Source organism: Dipodomys ordii, unplaced genomic scaffold (assembly GCF_000151885.1).
Source record: "Dipodomys ordii isolate 6190 unplaced genomic scaffold, Dord_2.0 Scaffold234, whole genome shotgun sequence".
In the NCBI taxonomy this organism is placed as follows: domain Eukaryota; kingdom Metazoa; phylum Chordata; class Mammalia; order Rodentia; family Heteromyidae; genus Dipodomys; species Dipodomys ordii.
This window is the reverse complement of record NW_012267450.1, coordinates 197,121-217,117: the sequence shown is the minus strand read 5'-3', so window position 1 is coordinate 217,117 and position 19,997 is coordinate 197,121.

Here is a 19,997-nt window from a genome sequence, read left to right as displayed (position 1 = left end):
GCAGGTCACTTCGCCATTAAGTTCTTGTGACCTGCTAAATGACTCGTTTTATTCCAAGGCCTGAGTTGGAGCTAGCAGCTCCGCCGAGCTTTGTCGGTATCCAAGATGGAGATCACCGGTGCTGGGGTGGGGAGGGGTGGCCTTCCCTCCTCTGCTCCCTGAGAAGGAGTGAGGATGTCTTGGATCCTGGGTCGTCTCTGGTCTGCAAACTGCAGGATGAAGCTGTCTGCTCCTTGTCGGTTCTTGCTGGTGTTGAGTAGAATCCGCTCGCCCGCTGCGTCTGGCTCCTTCGTCCCGGACTCTCTGTGTGAGCGCTCAGGTATCGCCTGGCTGCGGTCTCCACTGCGACCCTGCTGCCACCGCTGCCGGCGGCTGCTGGCTGGTGCTCAGATGTGTATTCTTGCCTTGGCTTTCTCTCACTTGTCTAACTCTCTGTCCTGTGATGGCACACTTGGTGTGTTTCTCTGGCTTAGGACTGTTCACTGGAACTCTAAAACTGCTTTCTATGCCAGAGCTTGTTCAGATTCCAGCTTCTCCTCCGCCATCTTGTCCTTTTTCTTAATTCTTTTCTAAAAATTTATCTTTGAGTAGTTGTTCAAAGGAGTTGCAGTTTAACAAAGCAGTTTATGAATAATGTGTCTTGATCTAATAAACTTGCGTTCTTTACCTTAAACAGTTTCTTTCCTGGATAGATTCTGGTAGCTCATGCCTGTAATCCTAGCTACACAGGAGTCTGAGATCTGAGGATCCTGGATCAAAGCCAGCCCAGGCAGTAAAGTCCATGAGACGCTTATCTCCAATAAAACACCAGAAAACCGGAAGTGGCTCTGTGGCTCAAGTGGTAGTGCTTTAGCCTTGAGCTGAAGAGCTGAGGAACAGAGCCCAGGCCAAGAATTCAAGCCCCAAGACCAAAAACAAACAAACACAATTTTTTTTTCTTTTATATCTTCAATGGGCAGAAGAGTGAATGTGTTCTTCCAAAATGGCATCATTTCATAAACTGCTCCTTTTCTGTTGGCTTTCCATTGGATTCTGCTAGGTGGAGGCTCTTTTCATTGCAACTCCTAAAGAATTTTGTGAAATTATGAATCCCTGGGATACTTTAGTATAGTCTGTATTAAGTATACACTTTTTCAGCTTTCCTGTAACTGCTGGAAAGATTGTTTTCTGCTGTTCATAAAGTGACTATTGCAGGTTGTATCCTCATTTTCAAATTTTCTAAAAAGAAAACTCAAGCACAAAAGGCATGAACAATTTTCATAAGGTAATACAGCTAGTAAGAGAATCAAGAATTAGCTCAGTAATCTGACTTGTATAACTCTGAAAGTTGTTGCATCTTTATAGCTCATTTTCAACCACAGGAGAAGTTCTAAGAAGTATTGAAATAACCCATATGTGTACATGCTTTCCTCATCTAAAACACTAAATTATCTTTTCTAGAGAAGGGAATAAAAAATAATCATGGTATACAATTTGAGGACAAGATTCAGGTTGCAAACAATATTCATGCTGGGAATCTCACTATGGTGAAGACTATAATAGCATGTTCTCATGCATATAAAGACCAAAAGTGGAGACTAATTTAAGCTGAGTGATTCTAAGGTTCTTGAGTTTTCATGCAAAGAAAGATAGCCTGTGGTTAAAAAAAATGTGTCTGAGGTGGCATAGTTTTGTTTATATTTTGGTATATGATTCCCTATGCATTTCTAAATTGTCTAATGCATTAAATTCATAATGATCAAAGGGACAATCAAGCTTTTAATATGATTTTACAAATTTTTTGTACATTACAAATACTTTATATTACAATTTTGGAAAAAAGAAGACATAAGTGTATATTATGTGCATTGTCAACTAGAAATAAAAGACTTCACCAAAAGAGCTGTAAGTGAAGCTCTGGCTCAAATGGTAGAACATTAGTCTTGAACAAAAGAAGTTCAAGGACAGTGCCCAAGCCCTGAATTGAAAATCCAGGACCAGCACACACACACACACACACCAGCACACACACACACACACACACACACAACAAACTAACAACAACAAAATTTTGATATGGAGTAAGTAGCTGGGTGCTAGTAGCGTATATCTGTAACCCTGCTAAAGGACACTGAGATTTGAAGATCAAAATTTATGGCCAGTATAATATATGTAGTATATTATATAATATATTATATACATAATATATAATATAGTATTATAAATAATAAAATAATATTATATAATTCTTAACCCCTCTAGCCATAAAAGAAATGCAAATCAAAACATTGAGATACTATCTCACCCCAGTTAGAATGGCTATAATCAAGAATTCTAATAACAACAGATGCTGGAGGGGATGTGGACAGAAGGGAACCTTACTGCATTGTTGGTGGAAGTGTCAACTTGTTCAACCACTTTGGAAAGCAGTATGGAGGTTCCTCAAAAGACTCTGCATAGAGCTCCCCTATGACCCAGCAATCCCACTTTTGGGCATTTAACCAAATGATCACAAACAAGACCACACTAAAGCTACCAGCACAACTATGTTTATTGCAGCATTATTTACCACAGCTAAGATATGGAACCAACCCAGATGCCCCCTCTGTAGATGAATGGATCAAGAAAATGTGGTATATATACACAATGGATTTCTATGCCTCCATCAGAACGAACGGCATTGCCCCATTTTTTAGGAAATGGAAAGACTTGGAAAAAATTATATTAAGTGAAGTAAGCCAGGCACAAAGAAACATAGGCCCCATGATTTCCCTTATTTGTAATAACTAGTATATGTCTGAGACAAGCAGAAAAGATCAGATAAGTTGATGTTAGGTGAAATGAACCCCAAGATAAGGATTCAAATGTTCTTTTATGTGATTGATTCTAACGTTTTTATAAGATGGTATATTTGTTGCTTTGCATGTCCCTCCCCCAAGGTATAACACCTGCTTTCATTGTATTTGATGTTGGTATAATTTGTGGAGGGGAAGGGAAAAAACAAATCGTTTAAATAGGGATACAGGTAGACCATTGCAACAATGAGATGTTCAAGTCATTATGTTGAAAAATGAACTTTACAACTTTGGTTGGGGAGGGAGTATCAGGTGGGGGGTGGGGAGTATGGGAAGGGATGGGAAGGGAAAACAAAGGAGGAGGCAACAATGCTTGATAAGAAATATACTCATTATCTTGCCCATGTAATTGTAACCCCTCTGTACAGTATTTTCACAATAAAAAATAATATTATATAATACATTATAAAAATATTGTATTATATATTATAATATAATATAATATATTGTACATAACATATATTATATATTATACATAGATATATTATATATAATTTATAATATTATATAATACTTTATTATATATATAAGATATGGTGGAAGGAAGTGAATTTTTCTCTACTTTTAAGTACTTGGTATTCAATGAAGCAATTGGATTCATAATTTCTACTCATTTTGAGCATTTTTTAATAGTATTCCTTAAAAATGTATTTTATTATCCACAAAACAACTTTTAACTGTATTTTTTTGTCTTTTCTTTTTTGGTACTGGGGATCTAACCCAGGACGTTGCACTTGCTAGGCAAGCGCTTTGCCACTGAGCTACATCCCAGCCCATACAAAACGTTTTTTATATCTGCAGACAGATTACCTATTTTGGCTATTTTATCTGTTCATTATAGATTACTTTGATAATAAGTACGTAGGCCACTAAGATGATTTCTTTCTACTACTGTCACATGCAGGCATCTCGGGGCAGGTGGGAAAGGTGTGTTGCAGCTGATTGCAGAACTTGCTTCACAGTTACCAGTCTCCATGAGCAGTCAGAGCTGCAGAGCTCTGCATTTTTCCATTCTGAACTCCAGGGGGCATGACAATAATAACTGTCCCTGTTTCTTCTCATCTATTTCCTCTCTGTATCTTGAGCTTGAGCTCATTCAGAAATAAAGTGAGCCCTTCTTTATTTCTGTATGATCAGTCTTTAATGTGGATGTTAGAAATTTGAGTGAATGATGAATTAATATTCAGGTCAAAGCTTTCACTTAATGGGATAGGAATAATAAAGCTCACAGACAAATACACAAACACTTCTCAAATGAATGAATCCAGTGACATTTCTAGGATTCTGTATGTCTCTAGAGCCTACCATTTTCCCATGGTGACATCTTACAGTCCCTCCTGCCCTAAGCTATGGTACTTTCTTCCCCGCACCCTCCCCCCACAGGATTCACAGCCTCTGAGCCTCTGATAGTGTCCTCCTCTTTAATATTGTCTTATCTTCTTCAGCTTTACTGATCACTCGAAGTCGGACTACAGATGCAGTGCTCCTTAAGAGAAAATACATGCAAGTTGAGTAATTAAAAGCAGTGTTTTTGAGTTGAAGTGTGAGATAGGCTGAAGGGCTGATTTCCCACAGCATGTGTATGCCACATGCTCTCTTTTTCTGCTCTCTTTTCCAATAAACATTCCCAACCACCTTTACTGTGTTCTTATTTGCCTGAATTCTTCTCTTGCCAGACACAAGAACAAGGTAACCTAAGCGACTCTAAATTTCTGGTAGCATTATCCATCTAATAAAATATAAAAGTTTACTTTATCGTGTGTATGTGTATGTGGGCAGGATCCTTCTTAACAATAGATTGCAAAAATTAGCACTTTACTTATTATTTTAATCATATATTCTTTTTATTATATACGTTGCTAATGATGGAGCTTGAATTCAAGGCCTCATATTGGCTCAGCTTGCTCATTGTTGGTTATTCTAACATTTGAGCCACATCTCCAGCCAGATACTTTTATGATTAATTGGTGATTGACCAATTAACTTTTCTATAGGCTTTTTCTTCCCTGAGCTGGCTTAGAACTGTGATCCTTCAGGTCTCAGACTCTTGCATAGCTAGGATTATAGGAATGAGACTCTGCTTATGACACTACTCATCATTTTAATTAGAGAATTCTGTCAAATGATCTCAGACTGTACCTGTTAGAAGTGTATAGATCTAGAAGGCAATGACTTTTCACAGGGGAGAGAAAGAAGAAGGAATGATAAATATACATATAAATTGTGGTAAGTTAGCACGAATAAACCAGCAATATTAAAATATGAATAAAACTCAAAATAATGGGTAGAATAATGCATTGTACAGCTATATAATGCACACGAAGTGTAATATTATTTTCCTTAGCTAGTTCAACTTAAAATCCAAACAAATTTCAATAGATTAACTACAAATTTTATAAGAAATCAAGTTCTGCATTACTACAGAAATCAAGCAAAACTACCTTTCAAATGTGAATGGATTTATATGCTCCATGGCAATAATATTAAATACTATTGGGTAAATGCCAACTCAGATTGTAAATCACTTGAGTGTTAACAATTCAGTCTACATTTTAGAAAACAATCATGTTCACTGAACTAGGATGGTAATTAATACTCAACTACTCTCTCCAGGGAGTTACAGCTTTCTATTAACTTGAAAGAAGAATCAGTGTTTTAACAGTATTAAATTAACATGACATGTTTATTTGGTCAAATTTTATACTGGTCCAGAAAAAGAAAATGACAGAGTGGAACTACCAAAATTTATTCTTTCAAAGTTCAAGAAATACTGAAGATCATACAGATTCTGGTAAAATTTGGAAACAATTCATGGATCCCTTTCTTTATTTTACTTTTGCTGATGAACAAATTAATGTGACATTACCCAGTGGTACCTCAAGTGTTTTCAAGATGGTTATTACATTTGTCAAAAATCTTCAAAGAGATTCATATCAAGTTGGAGAGCAATGCAACAGTCTCTTCCTGAAGTTTTTCAAGTCCATTTTATCCAATGATTTAATTGTTTTTAACATCAGTCTTCTTCTTGCTGTGAGTTATTGTTCTGAGCCTCCTATGTGTCCTTGATTATATCTATATGTTTATTTTTTGCATAACTTTTTTTAGGTCCCAGTCTTGAGGTTTGAACTCGGGACCTTACAGTCTCACTCGACTTGAGTCATATCTCTACTTCTGGCTTTTCTGATAGTGAATTGAAGATAAGAGTCTAACAGATTTGTCTTCCTGAGCTGGCTTTGAACTGTGATCCTCATATTTCAGCTTTCTGATTACAGGCAAGATCTACCAGTGCTTAGCTTTTTTAAAATCACTGCATAATCATAGTAAAAATGTTTTTGTTCGTCTTTTTCCATCCCTCAAAATTTATTTTCAAACAATCTTCTTCTCTCAACATTTTCATTCTTATTTCTATGAAGTGGGAGGGAAGGGGTGCCAGAGATCTCACCTTGGACCCTGGTTATTTAAAATGCGTGGCAGGTGTCCATTCTGGCATTATCAATGTGGTATCAAAATTGTTCTCATTTGGATATTTCAGAAAGGAAAGAAAAATCAAAGCACTATATTGTACATAGTCCTTTGGTGAAGGCTCCTTTGTTTCAACCCCACTGATTTTAGAGATAATTCTACCTCTCACATTTTACCAAGTACTTTTAAATTTAGGTTTATTTTTAAATATCTTCCACATTTCCATTTTATCTCCTCAGATATATCACATTTTGAAAAATAAGTAAGTAGATACTAATTTGTTATAAGTAAACTACCTGCACATATCTGTGCTGTTCATATTAACTGATTTTTGTTATAATAAATTTCTCAATGTTGCATTTGTGAGAGAAATGAGCTCTGTTATAGTCTTTAAGATGGATAGATAGATTTAATTATTCTAGCCAGATACAAGGGTGTACCCATGTAATCCTAGCTCTTTGGGAGGCATATGTTGGAAGGGCCACAATTCAAGGCCACTTGGGATAAAACTGTTAAAAAAACTATTTATTGTAAAAAACTATTTATAAGTAAATTGAGCATGGCAGAAGATATCTGTGATCCCAGCAATGCAAAAGGCCATAATTAGAAGAGTCAAGGTCCCAGGATCAAAAAAGTACATGTTATTTGAAAAAATCCAAATCACATATTTTTTAATTTTTTTAATGGAAATCAGTTTTACTAGTTTTTTTCCATCATGAGTTTCTGAATGTAATATACAGTTTATAATGTTTCCTTTATCTTACAGAACTAGGCATTTTGATATTTTAGGAACTTCTGCAAGCATATAGAAGTAGTGACATTTTATCTTCATTCGCTTTGTTCTTGTATTCACTTTCAATAACGTTAATCTAGAAAAGAAATATTAAGGATTTAAAAAAAAAAGTGTTTTCTCCATAAGCTGATGGCTTCCAGTAACAGTTCTTCCAAGTTTATACAAAAATATCTGTAATAGCAGACACGAATGTGAGGACTCACCCAGCAAACAAAGGCAAGCAGTCAAAGTACTGTCAGAATCGGGGAGAACTGTCTTCTTCTCAAAGGCTCAACTTAGAAATGTGCTCAGAAGTCAAAACAAGTGGAAGGTGGGGGAACACTTCCCTCCCTTCATATATACTTGCCTCCTTTCATATGTATATGTACATATATATATATTTATATATATATACATATGTGTGTGTGTGTGTGTGTACTGTACCAGGCACCAGGGCATGCCTGTAAAGTCACACAAACTACACAAACTAAGGACTTCTCAGAAGACCTCAATGGACCCTGCGGCATCTGAGAGTCACTCACTTGACCCCCTGAGACAGGAACCACTGGGCTATGACAGTGTTCCTATTCAAAATATCTACTAGGTTATTTTTAGATGAGCACACAGTTGTCTTCTGCAACTGACTCACACAGACAGGGAGCTGAATTCCCAAATCTGAGAGAAAGTGCAGGAAGAGAAGTTGTTTTTTTTTGGGGGGGAGGGGTGGTCCAGTCATGGGGCCTGAACTCTGGGCCTGGGCGCTGTCCCTCAGCTCTTCAGCTCAAGGCTAGCGCTCTACCACTTGAGCCACAGCGCCACTTCCGGCTTTTTTTTTAATTTTTGCTTATGTGGTGCTGGGGAATCGAACCCAGGGCCTCAGACATGCAAGGCAAGTGCTCTACCATTGAGCCACCTTCCCAGCCCCAGGAAGAGAAGTTGTGCAGTCCAAGCATTGGCATGAGTGCTAGGGAATCCGCTGCAGGTGAGCCCTCTATTGAGTTTGAGAAGCAGAGAGGAGCAGGGTTGGGGGGAGGAGGAGTTCAAATCCCCATTCAAGAAGTTAGGAGAGGAACACAAGGATGCAATGCCTACATGCATCTGATCATACAAAATAATATTTATTGAAATTCACTCCAGGAAATGGAAACACAAAGTTTTTTTCTTTGTTACTGTTTTCATTTTCTTTTCTATCTTATTCTTTGGTTTATCTGTTTTGCTGCACAGAAATGGAGGGGACAAGGGGTGAACAAATGTATCACTGCTACTCACTGAACACTTTGTGGAAAATGACCTACACACTTTGTAGGTGGAAACAGGAAAAACTGGGAGAGAGTGAGGGACATGTCCAAAAAGAAATGTACTCTACCTGACTTATGTAACTGTAACTCCTCTGTCCATTACCTTTAAAATAACAGTAATTTTTTGTGTGAAAATACTGTACAGAGGGGTTACAATTACAAGGGCAAGATAATGAGTACATTTCTTATCAAGCATTGTCGCCTCCTCCTTTGTTTCCCCTTCCCATCCCTTGCCATCCTCCCCCCTACCCCCCCTCCCCACCAAAGTTGTGAAGTTCGTTTTTGACATAAGGACTTGTACATCTCATTGTTGCAATGGGTCCACCTGTATCCCTAGTTAAACGATTTGTTTTTTTGCCCTTCCCCTCCACAAATTATACTGACATCAAATACAGTGAAATTTTTAGATGAACTAACCTAATTAGTTGTTTGCAAAGAACAGAGGAAGAAGTTTATACTAAAGATCTCACAGCTAGACAAATCTGGGGCAAATGCTTGAGTCTCTTTCCCCTTCCCATGCTGCGAAGAAACAAACTGAGAACAGTATTTATCTAACATTACACAGCAGTATCATGATGGTCTGAAAGATGGCTGTTATATTTAGCCAGAGTCATAGAGACATACATACCAAAAAGGAGAACAATGTAACAAAGTGATCTTAGTGATGCTTTTTGAGATGCCTTATCAAACCATTTACTGTCTTTTCTACTAATCTTTTTTGTTTTTGTGAATTATTGTTATGAAGTTTTCTGTATCTCTGTTAATGGCTCCATGTCTGTTCTTTTTCACTGGTAATTCATAATATTTTATTCTGTTTGCATGAAATTTGAATTTCCTCCTAGTTTGACCTCAAGAGTTTTCCTAGTGTTCGGATGTTGTGAAGCAAGATAACAGTGAACAAGTCATTGCCTGTCTTTGCATTTGGCCATCCTTTTCACTTCTGGTATGTAACTTAGGTGAAGGGCTATGTAAAACAAATACACATATTTAATTCTGTTTTCCAAATTCATGGTACAATTCAGAGTCCAACCAAAAGTGTCTAATCATTTCAACTGTTTCAAATCTATGGCAATATATGTATTAGTGTAAGAATTTGTTATTTTTAGGCATTCTGGTTATTTTTCATTATTATTAATAATAACTTAAAAACTGTTTTTACCAGTACTAATTGAAGACTCAAATATATCTTAGTTATTTATTTGTTGGTGCATAAGACTTCATCCAAACTTACATAGCTTAAAACAGCATAGTGTATTGTTGATTTACATTTATTTACTTGTTTACTGCCACTGGTAATGTTTTTCATGTGCCTAAACAAACTCTTGAACAACTTCTTACTATCATTAAGTTTCATCCCTAAAATTCATGTATACTTTTTATAACATTCCAAACATGCAAATATTTCTTTTCACTTGTGATGATACCATTGTCTCGGGATCTTCCTTCAACCTGTACAAGAAGTCAATTTCTTTGGAAGCCAATGTGTCTTCCACTGCTGATTGTTTTGAAGGACTTCTCATGACCTTTGGCTTTTTTAGTATATACTTTTTATTGTAAAGATACTGTACAGAGGGGTTGCTATTACACGAGTAAGGTAATGAGTATATTTCCTATCCAGCATTGTTACCTCCTCTTTTGTTTTCCCCTACCATCTCTTCCCTCCCCACCTCCCCAACTCCTCCCTCCCCTGCCCCAAAATTGCAGTCCTATGATGCGGTTTCATGTCTGATTTCTTGTTTTGATTTATCCTGCAAACACTTTCTCTGACTATATTAATTCTCTTTCATTCTCCTTATTAGCCTTCCCCTAGTTCCTACCCTCTAATAGAGCCTGTTTCACTTTTCCCATATACTGATTAATTTTCAGATAGGGCCACGCTTCCTGCCCAGGTAAGTGCCAAGATATGATGTATTTATATTAGGCTTCCCAGAGGCCCTAGAAAGGTTAGCAGGTGTGAACCACTACATCTAGTTCTTCTACTGAAGGTGTCTGACAAAATTTCTTCTGCCCAGATTGTCCTTGAACCACTATCACAACAATCTCAGTCTCCCATTACAAATTGGAGTCAACCAGCACCCAAGTCTTTTGTAATTGTTTTATATATTTTACTGTCTGTATTGATCCATCTATGCTTCTCTTTTGCAAATGTGTGCATTTTCTTTTGTAATGGACAGACATACAAACATATTTTCCAATTTTGTTGCTATTTTCAAAGACACGTGCCTGATTTTATTGATTTTTCTTCATAATATTTACATTATGTATTTGATTTTTATTCTGATTTTTTTTCCTTTTCTTCTTAGTTTGGGTTTAATTAGTTCTCCTTGCTTTAGTTTCTTGCAATGAAAAATTAAATTATTCACTATAAATATTACTTACTTCCTGATATATTGTTTAAAGCTATGCATTTCATCTTAAGTGCCAATTAACTATATACCATATGATTTCATATTGATTTCCTTGTTGTCATTTACTAGTAAGATTAGCTCATTTCCTTTTTTTATGCCAGTCCTGGGACTTGAACTCAAGGCCTCAAGGTGCTCTTCTTAAGCTTTTGTGTTCAAGACTAGTGCTCTACCACTTGAGCCACAGCTCTATTAACCTTTTTGAAGGTTAATTGGAGAGAAGAGTCTCCTAGGTTTTCCCACCCAGGCTAGCTTTGAACCATGATCCTCAGATCACAGCCTCTTATTGAATAACTAGGGTTATAGGCATGAGCCACCAGCTTCCTGCTCCGATATCATTTTGGAAATCCTTTTTGATCCAGGGGCTCCTTTAATGTTTAATTTTCCAATATTGGAGATTTTCCTTTGGCATTCTTCTACTTCAGTTCCATTATTATTGGAGAAATATTTGGTATCATTACAATCATTTCAATTTTATTGAATCTAGTTTACAGGTTAGTGCATGGTCTATTCTGTATAATATTCTATGCATTCTTGAAAAGAACATGTGTTATGTTACTCTCAAGTTGTTTTATTGAATATATATAGAAATAAACCACAAGATGGCTGGATCTTTCTCAAATGACAGAGGGTAGTTTCCATGAGAATATCAGAAATGATGTTTGACAGACTGCAGCATGCCATACATACATGTACACATGTCTCCTGAATGCTCCAAATAAACAATGCTGCTTAGAAAGGATGTGTTTTCAGAAGTAGCGATTCTGACAGGTTCCAGACTTGAGGCTTCTGCTAACCTGATGCCTATTACAAAAGACTTACAGCTCACTGATATCCTGTCTCCATGGTCCTGCAAAAGAGTTCCATAAAGGAAGAACTTTCCTGCACCCATCTGAACATGTTCAAAACAATTGTGTAACTAATAAGGTCAATGAAATGCTGTACTAAACAATTGACATTTTGTCACATTGTTCTATTTGTGTCTCTGAAACACCAGTCCTCCTACACATTACAGAATACTTGTGTGACTTCTACTTGAACTTGTGTCAAAGAAATTTTCAGATCTATTATGTACCTGGATAAAATTAATTGACATTTTAAGTCCCTCTATATTCATAAGTAGTTGTTCTTTTTTTAGTAAGTTTTTTATTGTGAAAATACTGTACAGAGGGGTTACAGTTATATGAGCAAGGTAATGAGTACATTTCTTATTAAGCATTGTTTTCTCCTCCTTTGTTTTTCCCCTACCATCCCTTCCCTCCCACCTCCACAACTAGTTGTTCTTTTAATTTTTCCAAGGTTTTATATCAAAATTTCCAACTATTTATGAGTACTATGTAAACTATTGTTCATATATATGTGAGTCGTATATTTGATACAATATTCTATTCTAATTGTCCATCCAGTGCTAACACAATGCCAATCAGATACTTGAGATTAAAGAAAGAAGTTGTACCCAGGTGCTAGTGACTCACTTCTATAAACCTAGCTACTCAAGAGGGTTAACTCTGAAGATCATAGTTCAAAGCCATTCTGGGAAAAAAAGTCTCTAAGACTTTTATGTCCAATTAACCAGCCAAAAGCTGGAAGTGGAGCTGTGGCTCAAACTGTTGGGTGCCAGACTTGGCCAAAAAAGAAAAGTGTCCAGACATTTAGTTCAGAGAGAGAGAGAGAGAGAGAAAATAAAGAAAACAAAGAATGAAAGAATGGGTTAGAATTAGAACTTAATCAGTTCATTGAAGCAACAAGTAGTAATGTCTGATAGTCCAAGCACTTCATAAATGGTTTGACTATTTCATACTCATTGTGGTTTCATAGAAATTTTGATATCTACTTGAAAATTGTAAAATATAATATTCTTTTCATTTGTATTATTTGATTAAGGTCACCTTTGGAGAAACATCTTCATTAGAATGAACTATTCTACAACCTTAATTATTCCTCAATTTATCCTAATTAGTTTTTGTCACTGTTACTTAATAAGGTTCTGTTTTTAGTTTTCTTTATCTATTTAGATTTTAACTCTGGCATTCAATAGATGCATTTCTATTTCAATGAATGATTTAATCAAATAAATTTTCCGTGCATTGCTTGTTTTCTGGATTGATCATGCTGATATAACATTTAACAAACTTCTTCAGCAATGAACATTTACTTCCCACAGGTCCAGAACCTGGAACATCCAAGATGAATGCCTTGAAGTCTGTCCTGATATCCTCTTCCTGCTTTATAAACAGGTGTCTTCTTGCTGTGTTTGAGAGAAAGAAGAGAGAGTGACACAGACAGATAGACTAAGTCAGAGACAGAATGACAGAGAGATAAAATGAGAGAGAAAGACAGGAATATGCATAGTTCTGTTCTCCCTTCCTGTTTTTAAAGGATATTAATCCATTAATGAGCCCTTGAACTCACAAACACATGTAAACATAATTAACTACCAAAAGTCCCACCACAATGATGTCATATTGGGTTGATTACTGTGCCCCCTTGGGTGGATGCGAGAGAAACTCTCACTGTATCACACAAAGATAATTGATCTTTGTATAGTGACCTTATACCTAGTAACTTTTGTATTCATTCCTTTATATTGGCCTAAAAGTACATCTACAAGTAGTTCTTAAATTCAGTTTTTATTACATTGAAGTAGTGCACAAAAGGAGTTTCCATTCAACATGTCAGTTCATGATAATGAAACTCCTTTTTCATTTTCTCCTAACTCTTCCAATCCTATCTAGTCCATCAAATTTCCTATTTCTATTTTTATGTACGTACATTGAATACTACGGCCGCATTTGCGTGCACCTTTCTTTTCTCCATTTGTATACCCAGGCCCCTTGGCCTGACCCCCACCCAACCTTTCAAGTTCTGTGAGTTATTTTGTACATTGAAATATAGAGTAATTCATCTTCAAAAATTGTAGCTGTAATTTTTCTTTATTAATTTTCTTCTCCTACTGTGACGGGTAAGCCATACAATATAATGACATATATAAACAGAAGCAGTATGCAGTTGTGTCTTGTTTTCAATATTATGGCACTGCACATGCAGTTAATTATAGGTTGATGATGGGTACTGGTAGGCTCCTTTGACTGCACATGTGTTTCTTAAATTACATCTTGGGTCTACATCACTAAAATGATTGTATTGTATTCTATAAATGTATTGAAGTATCTTTTTTTACCCTTTGCATGTTATATCAGTCCTCTTTTTCTGAAATTAATGCATTTTGATGGTAGATTTATGTTCTCTTCTGTGATGTTGTCTTTCTTCTGCTTTACTCGGGTTTGTTTTTAGCAGTTCTTTCTAAAATTTGTTTTGACTTTATGCAGAAGCACTTTTACACCTTCATATTCTTTATAGAGTTTCATATTTATATATATGTATATTTATGTATATTTGCTAGATATTTGCTTTGAATTTCTTATCATCTTGTTATTGTGTCATTTCAAAGCAGTATTTTATCCATTATATTTATTTTCTTTTGAAATGGGAATTTTTAAGGTATAATTGACATGAAAGTAAACAAATGGATGTAAAATTTAAAGTATAATGACTTTCTCACTATACACGTGTGATTGCATTATAATAATCAACATAAAGGACAAGGAATTGATGCTCTTTAAGATTTCTGCATTCTCTTCTCAATTCTACCCTCAACATGACAACAATGAGTTTTCTCTCATAGCCGTTTTCTCATAGCCAGTTTTCTCTCATAGCCATTAACTATTTGGAGTTTTAGTTACAAAGAATCATAAATTAGGAATTTTTTAATGTTTCATTTGCATGTTATAATTTGATAAGATTCCTTTCTCTCCCATTATATTCTTTTCTTTTTCTTTCTTTTTTGTGCTTGATGCTTATTTGAAATCAGGACCTGGGCACTATCCCGGAGCTTTTTTGCTCAAGGCTCACACTCTACCAGTTGAACCACAGCTACACTTACAGCTTTTTTATAGCTAATTGGAAAGAAGATTCCCATAGATTTCCTGCCAGGTCTGTCAGGAAATAAGATTCTATGATCTCAGCCTCCTGAGTAATTGGGATTATAGGCATTAGGTCTACTTTTATTGCAGATACATATGTTACTTCTTGTTTTTTTTTTTGTTTTTGTTTTTTAGTACGGGAGTTCTTGTAAAGTTGGTACTCTATAATTTGAGTCATACTGGTAGTCCTGCTTTTTTCAGGATGGAGAGTAGTAAATTGTTTTTTTAATTGGGATGGACTTTACCCATAATTCTCTGATTTACAACCTCTTGAGTAGCTAGAGTTAAGACACAATAACGGGTGCCTTATTTAGTTATTGTAATTTTCTTAATAGCTAATGTATCAAACTTATTTTCATGTACCTAGCGTTTATTACTATGGGTTTCTTTGAATGTCAATTCAAATCTTTTGCCTACTTTCTTCATTGTATTAGTCACTTGCTTATTAACTCTAAAATACTTAGGGTATTTTACATGAGTCCTTTACTAAATATTTTCTCAGTGTATAGGAAGAAAGAGAATGCTCTTTTTTACGTTTGTATGTGTATGCCCTTTTGGAAGACCATTTTCTTCTGCTTTTAATCAAGGAGGTATGTTTATTATTGTTAGCCTATCTGTTTTCTCCTAATCTCTGCCAACATTTTACTTCTGAGTATGTTTTTGTAATGTGGATCTACTCTGATAAATTCTCTTAACGGTTTTAGTTTGACAGTGTCTATTATTTCAATTCATTCTTAATAGATAGGTTTAATTGTATTATAATTGTAGTCATTTCTCCTATATTTTTTATTCATACCATACAATTTTATTTCAGTTTCCATCATTCAAAATATAGCTTTCAGTTTGTTTCATTTTTGAAAGTAAGCTTTCACTTTTTTCTTTCCGCCTACTTACCAAAATCTTTTTAAAAATTCTTTGTCAGAGTTTCTATATTATTATTGAAGTGTGTATTTATTCATGCTTTCTCACAAGCTCTTCAATGTGCTGATTTAATATTTGATTTTATAGCATTCTTCAATTTTAGAAAGCTTGTGGTATTTCTTTTCTTTTTTCATTTTTTTTTTTTACTAGATTTGACTCAGTCCTTTAGCTTCTTCTCTGTTTGGCAAAGCAGATATTAGCACTTGCTTTGTTCTGTCTCTTATTCTTTCCTTCATCATTTTTGTTGCTAAGCTACATTACTGAACATTTTTCTTATATCTTGAATATTTTTATTTAAATTGATTATATAGCTTTGAAACTGATTCATTACTTCAAAGTTTTCATTTATTTTCATTTCTATTATTTTATAGACTGACTATTTTATACAAATTTATAGAAAAAACTGGAGAACATTTGTAAAATTTTATGGAAAATATTTTGCAAATTATATTTTATAGTTTCCTATTACAAATATGCTCAGTCTTACATTTTGTTCTTTTAATTATTGTATTATATAGTCTGTTAGGAACTTTATATCTTGGAATCCTGAGAACTTTGTTTTATTTTTGTTCTGTATTTTGTGTGCTTTTTATTTTTTTGTTTGCTTTTTTCTGTTTCTTTTATCTGGTTTGGTTTTAATAATCCCACCATAAATTTTTATTCGGAATAGACATTTTTGGTCACAATTGTCCAGAAAAATAATGTCAAATTCAAGAAGACCTTCATCTTTCCAAAGATTCTTATTGCTTTTCTGGCCTCATTCTAACCCCAAATCTAGAAACTCCTCAATTCAATATTTGAAAATTAGATTCTAATATATGAGTCTCATTCTCTTTAAGGTGATTCTCATAACTCTTTCTACATAAAAAAATCTATAAAGTCTACAAAACTCTAAATGTTTTTTGTTGTTTTTTTGGTTTTGAGGCTGGAGCTAAGGGTGAGGCCACTGTCCCTGAGGTTTTTGCTTAAGGGTAATACTTCACGTTTTGAACCACAACTCCATTTCTGGTTTTCTGGTAGTTAACTGGAGATGAGACTCTCACAGATTTTACTACTAGGGCTGGCTTCAAACTGTGATCCTCAGATCTCAGCCTTCTCTATAGGTAGAATCTTAGGCATGAGACTACAAAATTTGTGCCTGGTAAGACTTCTTTCTTTTTTTTTTAAACAATTGTTATGAAAATGATGTACAGAGGGGTTACAGTTAACGAAGCCAGATAATCAGTATATTTCTTTTTGAACAGTGTCCCCTCCTTCTTAATTTTCTCAGGTTTTCTCCTTCTATCCCAACCTTCCTTCCTCCAAGTTGTATAGATCATTTCAAAAGTAGTGTCTAGTGAATATCACTGCTGAATTTGTTCACCCTTTGTCCTGCCATTTCTGTGCTTTCCCTCCCCTCCTCCAAACTCGATAACTTTATGTACAAGACAAAAGATGCAGAAATCTAAAACAGCAACAAAAATGGTTTTTCTTTCTTGATATTGTTTCTAACATATTTATAAGGTGATTTTTTGGTTGCTTTGTATGTCCCTCCCCATGGTATAACCCCTGTTTTCACTGTATTTGATGTTGGTATAATTTGGGGAGGGAAAGGGGAAAAAACCAAATTGTTTAAATAGGGATACAGGTGGACCCATTGCAACAATGAGATTTACAAGATGCTATGTCGAAAACTGAATTTTACAACTTTGGTGGGGGGGGGAGTGTAGTCGTGGAGATGGGAGGGCAGGGATGGTAAGAGGAAAACAAAGGAGGAGGCAACAATGCTTGATAAAAAATGTACTCATTACCTTGCTCATGTAATTGTAACCACTCTGTATTTTCACATTAAAAAAACTTATTGATAATAAAAAAGAACCACAAACATTACAATAAAAAAACAACTGGGGCTGGAATGTTGGCTCAGTGGTAGAGTGCTTGTCTTGCATGCATGAGGCCTTGGGTTCGAATCTTGGCACCACACAAGCAGAAAAAAGCTGAAAATGGCACTGTGGCTCAAGCTAGCCTTGAGCTAAAGAGCTGAGAGATGGTGCCAGGCCCAGAGTTCAGCCCCCATGACTGACAAAAAACAACAAAAACCCTGTTATTTCCATTTCTTGGAGTTAATTTTAATAAGCATTATTTTATTTGATTACATAAGAATCGAACCTTTGTGATCCCCTTGTAAGAATGTCCTCCTTTGTGAATTTTAAAGTGCTCTTTATTTAATCATGTCCCTGCATTGTGATTCTACTTCACCTGAGATAAAATGGCCATTATCAAGAAAACTAACAATAACAGATGCTGGTGGGGATGTGGTCAAACACTAGTACACTGTTGATGGGAATGTAAATTTGTTCAACTATTAGAAAGCGCTATGGAAGTTCCTTAAAACATTAAACATAGAACTTCCCTGGGACCCAGCAATCTCAGTCCTAGGCATTTATTCAAATGAGCACAACCCAGGCTGCACTAAAGCCATCAGAACAGCCACGTTCATTGCAGCATTGTTTACTATAGCTAAGATAGGGAATCAACTCAAATGCCTCTCAGTGGATAAATGGATCAAGAAAATGTGGTATAGTATATATACACAATTGAATTTTATGCTTCCATCAGAAAGAATGGCTGTACCTCATTTGTAAAAAAATGGAAAGACTTGGAAAAAATTATATTAAGTGAAGTAACCAGACCCAAAGAAATATAGGTTGAATGGTTTCCATCATTTGTGATTTGAATGTGCCTATAAATCTACAAGTGAACCCAATGGATAGTAATTTTGATTTCTTGACTGTAGTACAGATTAAAATTCCACATCACCTGCAATACAATATGTATCATTTTAATTTTCATAGGCTTCTCAGCTCTACATGCTCAAAGTTGTGTTCTTTATCTCATTACAACCCAGTTTTCTTCCTGCAATGTTTCAAAAATGTCATTAAGAATAGTCTAGGAATTTCAGTGCTATCATTAATGTGAATGCAGGGAAGATATATGGATTCAAATTAGGGAAGATTGTTAGAAGAAGCTGCCAGAAGAGAAGATTTTAAGTTAAAAAAAACCTAGAGGAGAAAGCTGGGTAAGATGCTGCACATATAAGATTCTGGCACTTTGGAAACTGAAGATTACAAATTCAAGGTCAGTCTGTGCTACATAGCATGAACTTGTCAACAAAACATCAAAATCTAAACAAAACAAAATATATAAAACAACAAATGTAAGCCAGTTTAATTATTTCTTATCCTTGTGCTATTGTTATGATCTTAGAGGGCAAAGTGCAGAAGTCTTGGTCACTGGTTTGTGGTACTATTGTGAGGTAATGGAACCATAGTGGGTGGGAGGAATTTAGGTTATGGTAGAGTACCTTTCCTGGTAATTTGAGAAATGCTGCCTCTTCCTGGTGGTCTCCTTTTATTCCTGATTACCATGAGCTGAAAAACTTTTATCTTACTACTTAAAGGAAAGAAAACCAACCATACATGAACTATATTTTAAACATAAGCAAAAGTTAGCCTTTTTTGTTGAAAGGTAGTTTATTATAAACATGTTCATAGCAAATGAATGTTGACCTATACAAGAAAGAATTCATCTTTTCCTGGAGGATTAGTTCTTCTATTTCAACTAATGCTACCACTAATATTACTATGACAGCTCAAAACAGAATGTATGCATAGACTTGAAAACTGAAACACATTTATTCAGTTCTTAAATAAGAAAAGTAAAATTTTATAACTTATAATTCCTTTTCTTCACTTGGGTAGTTACTTGTTTTCTGTTTTTATCTGAGAAGTTGTAGCCCATAATAATCCTACTAGAATGTTTATGATGAAAAGACTGATAGACATATTCTTATATTCTGGCCTGATTTTATCATCTTCCTGACATTAGGATTGGCAAAGTTGTCCTATGGTTCTATGGCCAGGTCCCCTTTCTTTACTGAGAAATTCACTAACACTTTTCAGAAATACCACCTGTCACAAACTATCAATTTCATCCAACTGCCTTATTATGTTAAGAAGTGAATAGGATAAAATCTGGGCAACCAATTATAATGTTTAAGCCTCAGCAGAATGAGTACCCATATCGATGTATTTATTCTAAATCCACATTTCTAAAATGCTAAAGGACTATAATGCACTGGTCAAAACTGGCTTTGAAAACATCCCTCATTTTATGTTTTTGCATTGCTCCTGTATTCTGTACTTGGTGGATTAAAAAGTGGTTTTGAATATTTTCTGTCTGTGGAAAAGTGAATATTAGTTCTTAATATAGATTTATCTCATTTATGGAAAATAATAATTAATTAAGTTGATACCCTTGGGCATAGTATGTGATCATGCTGG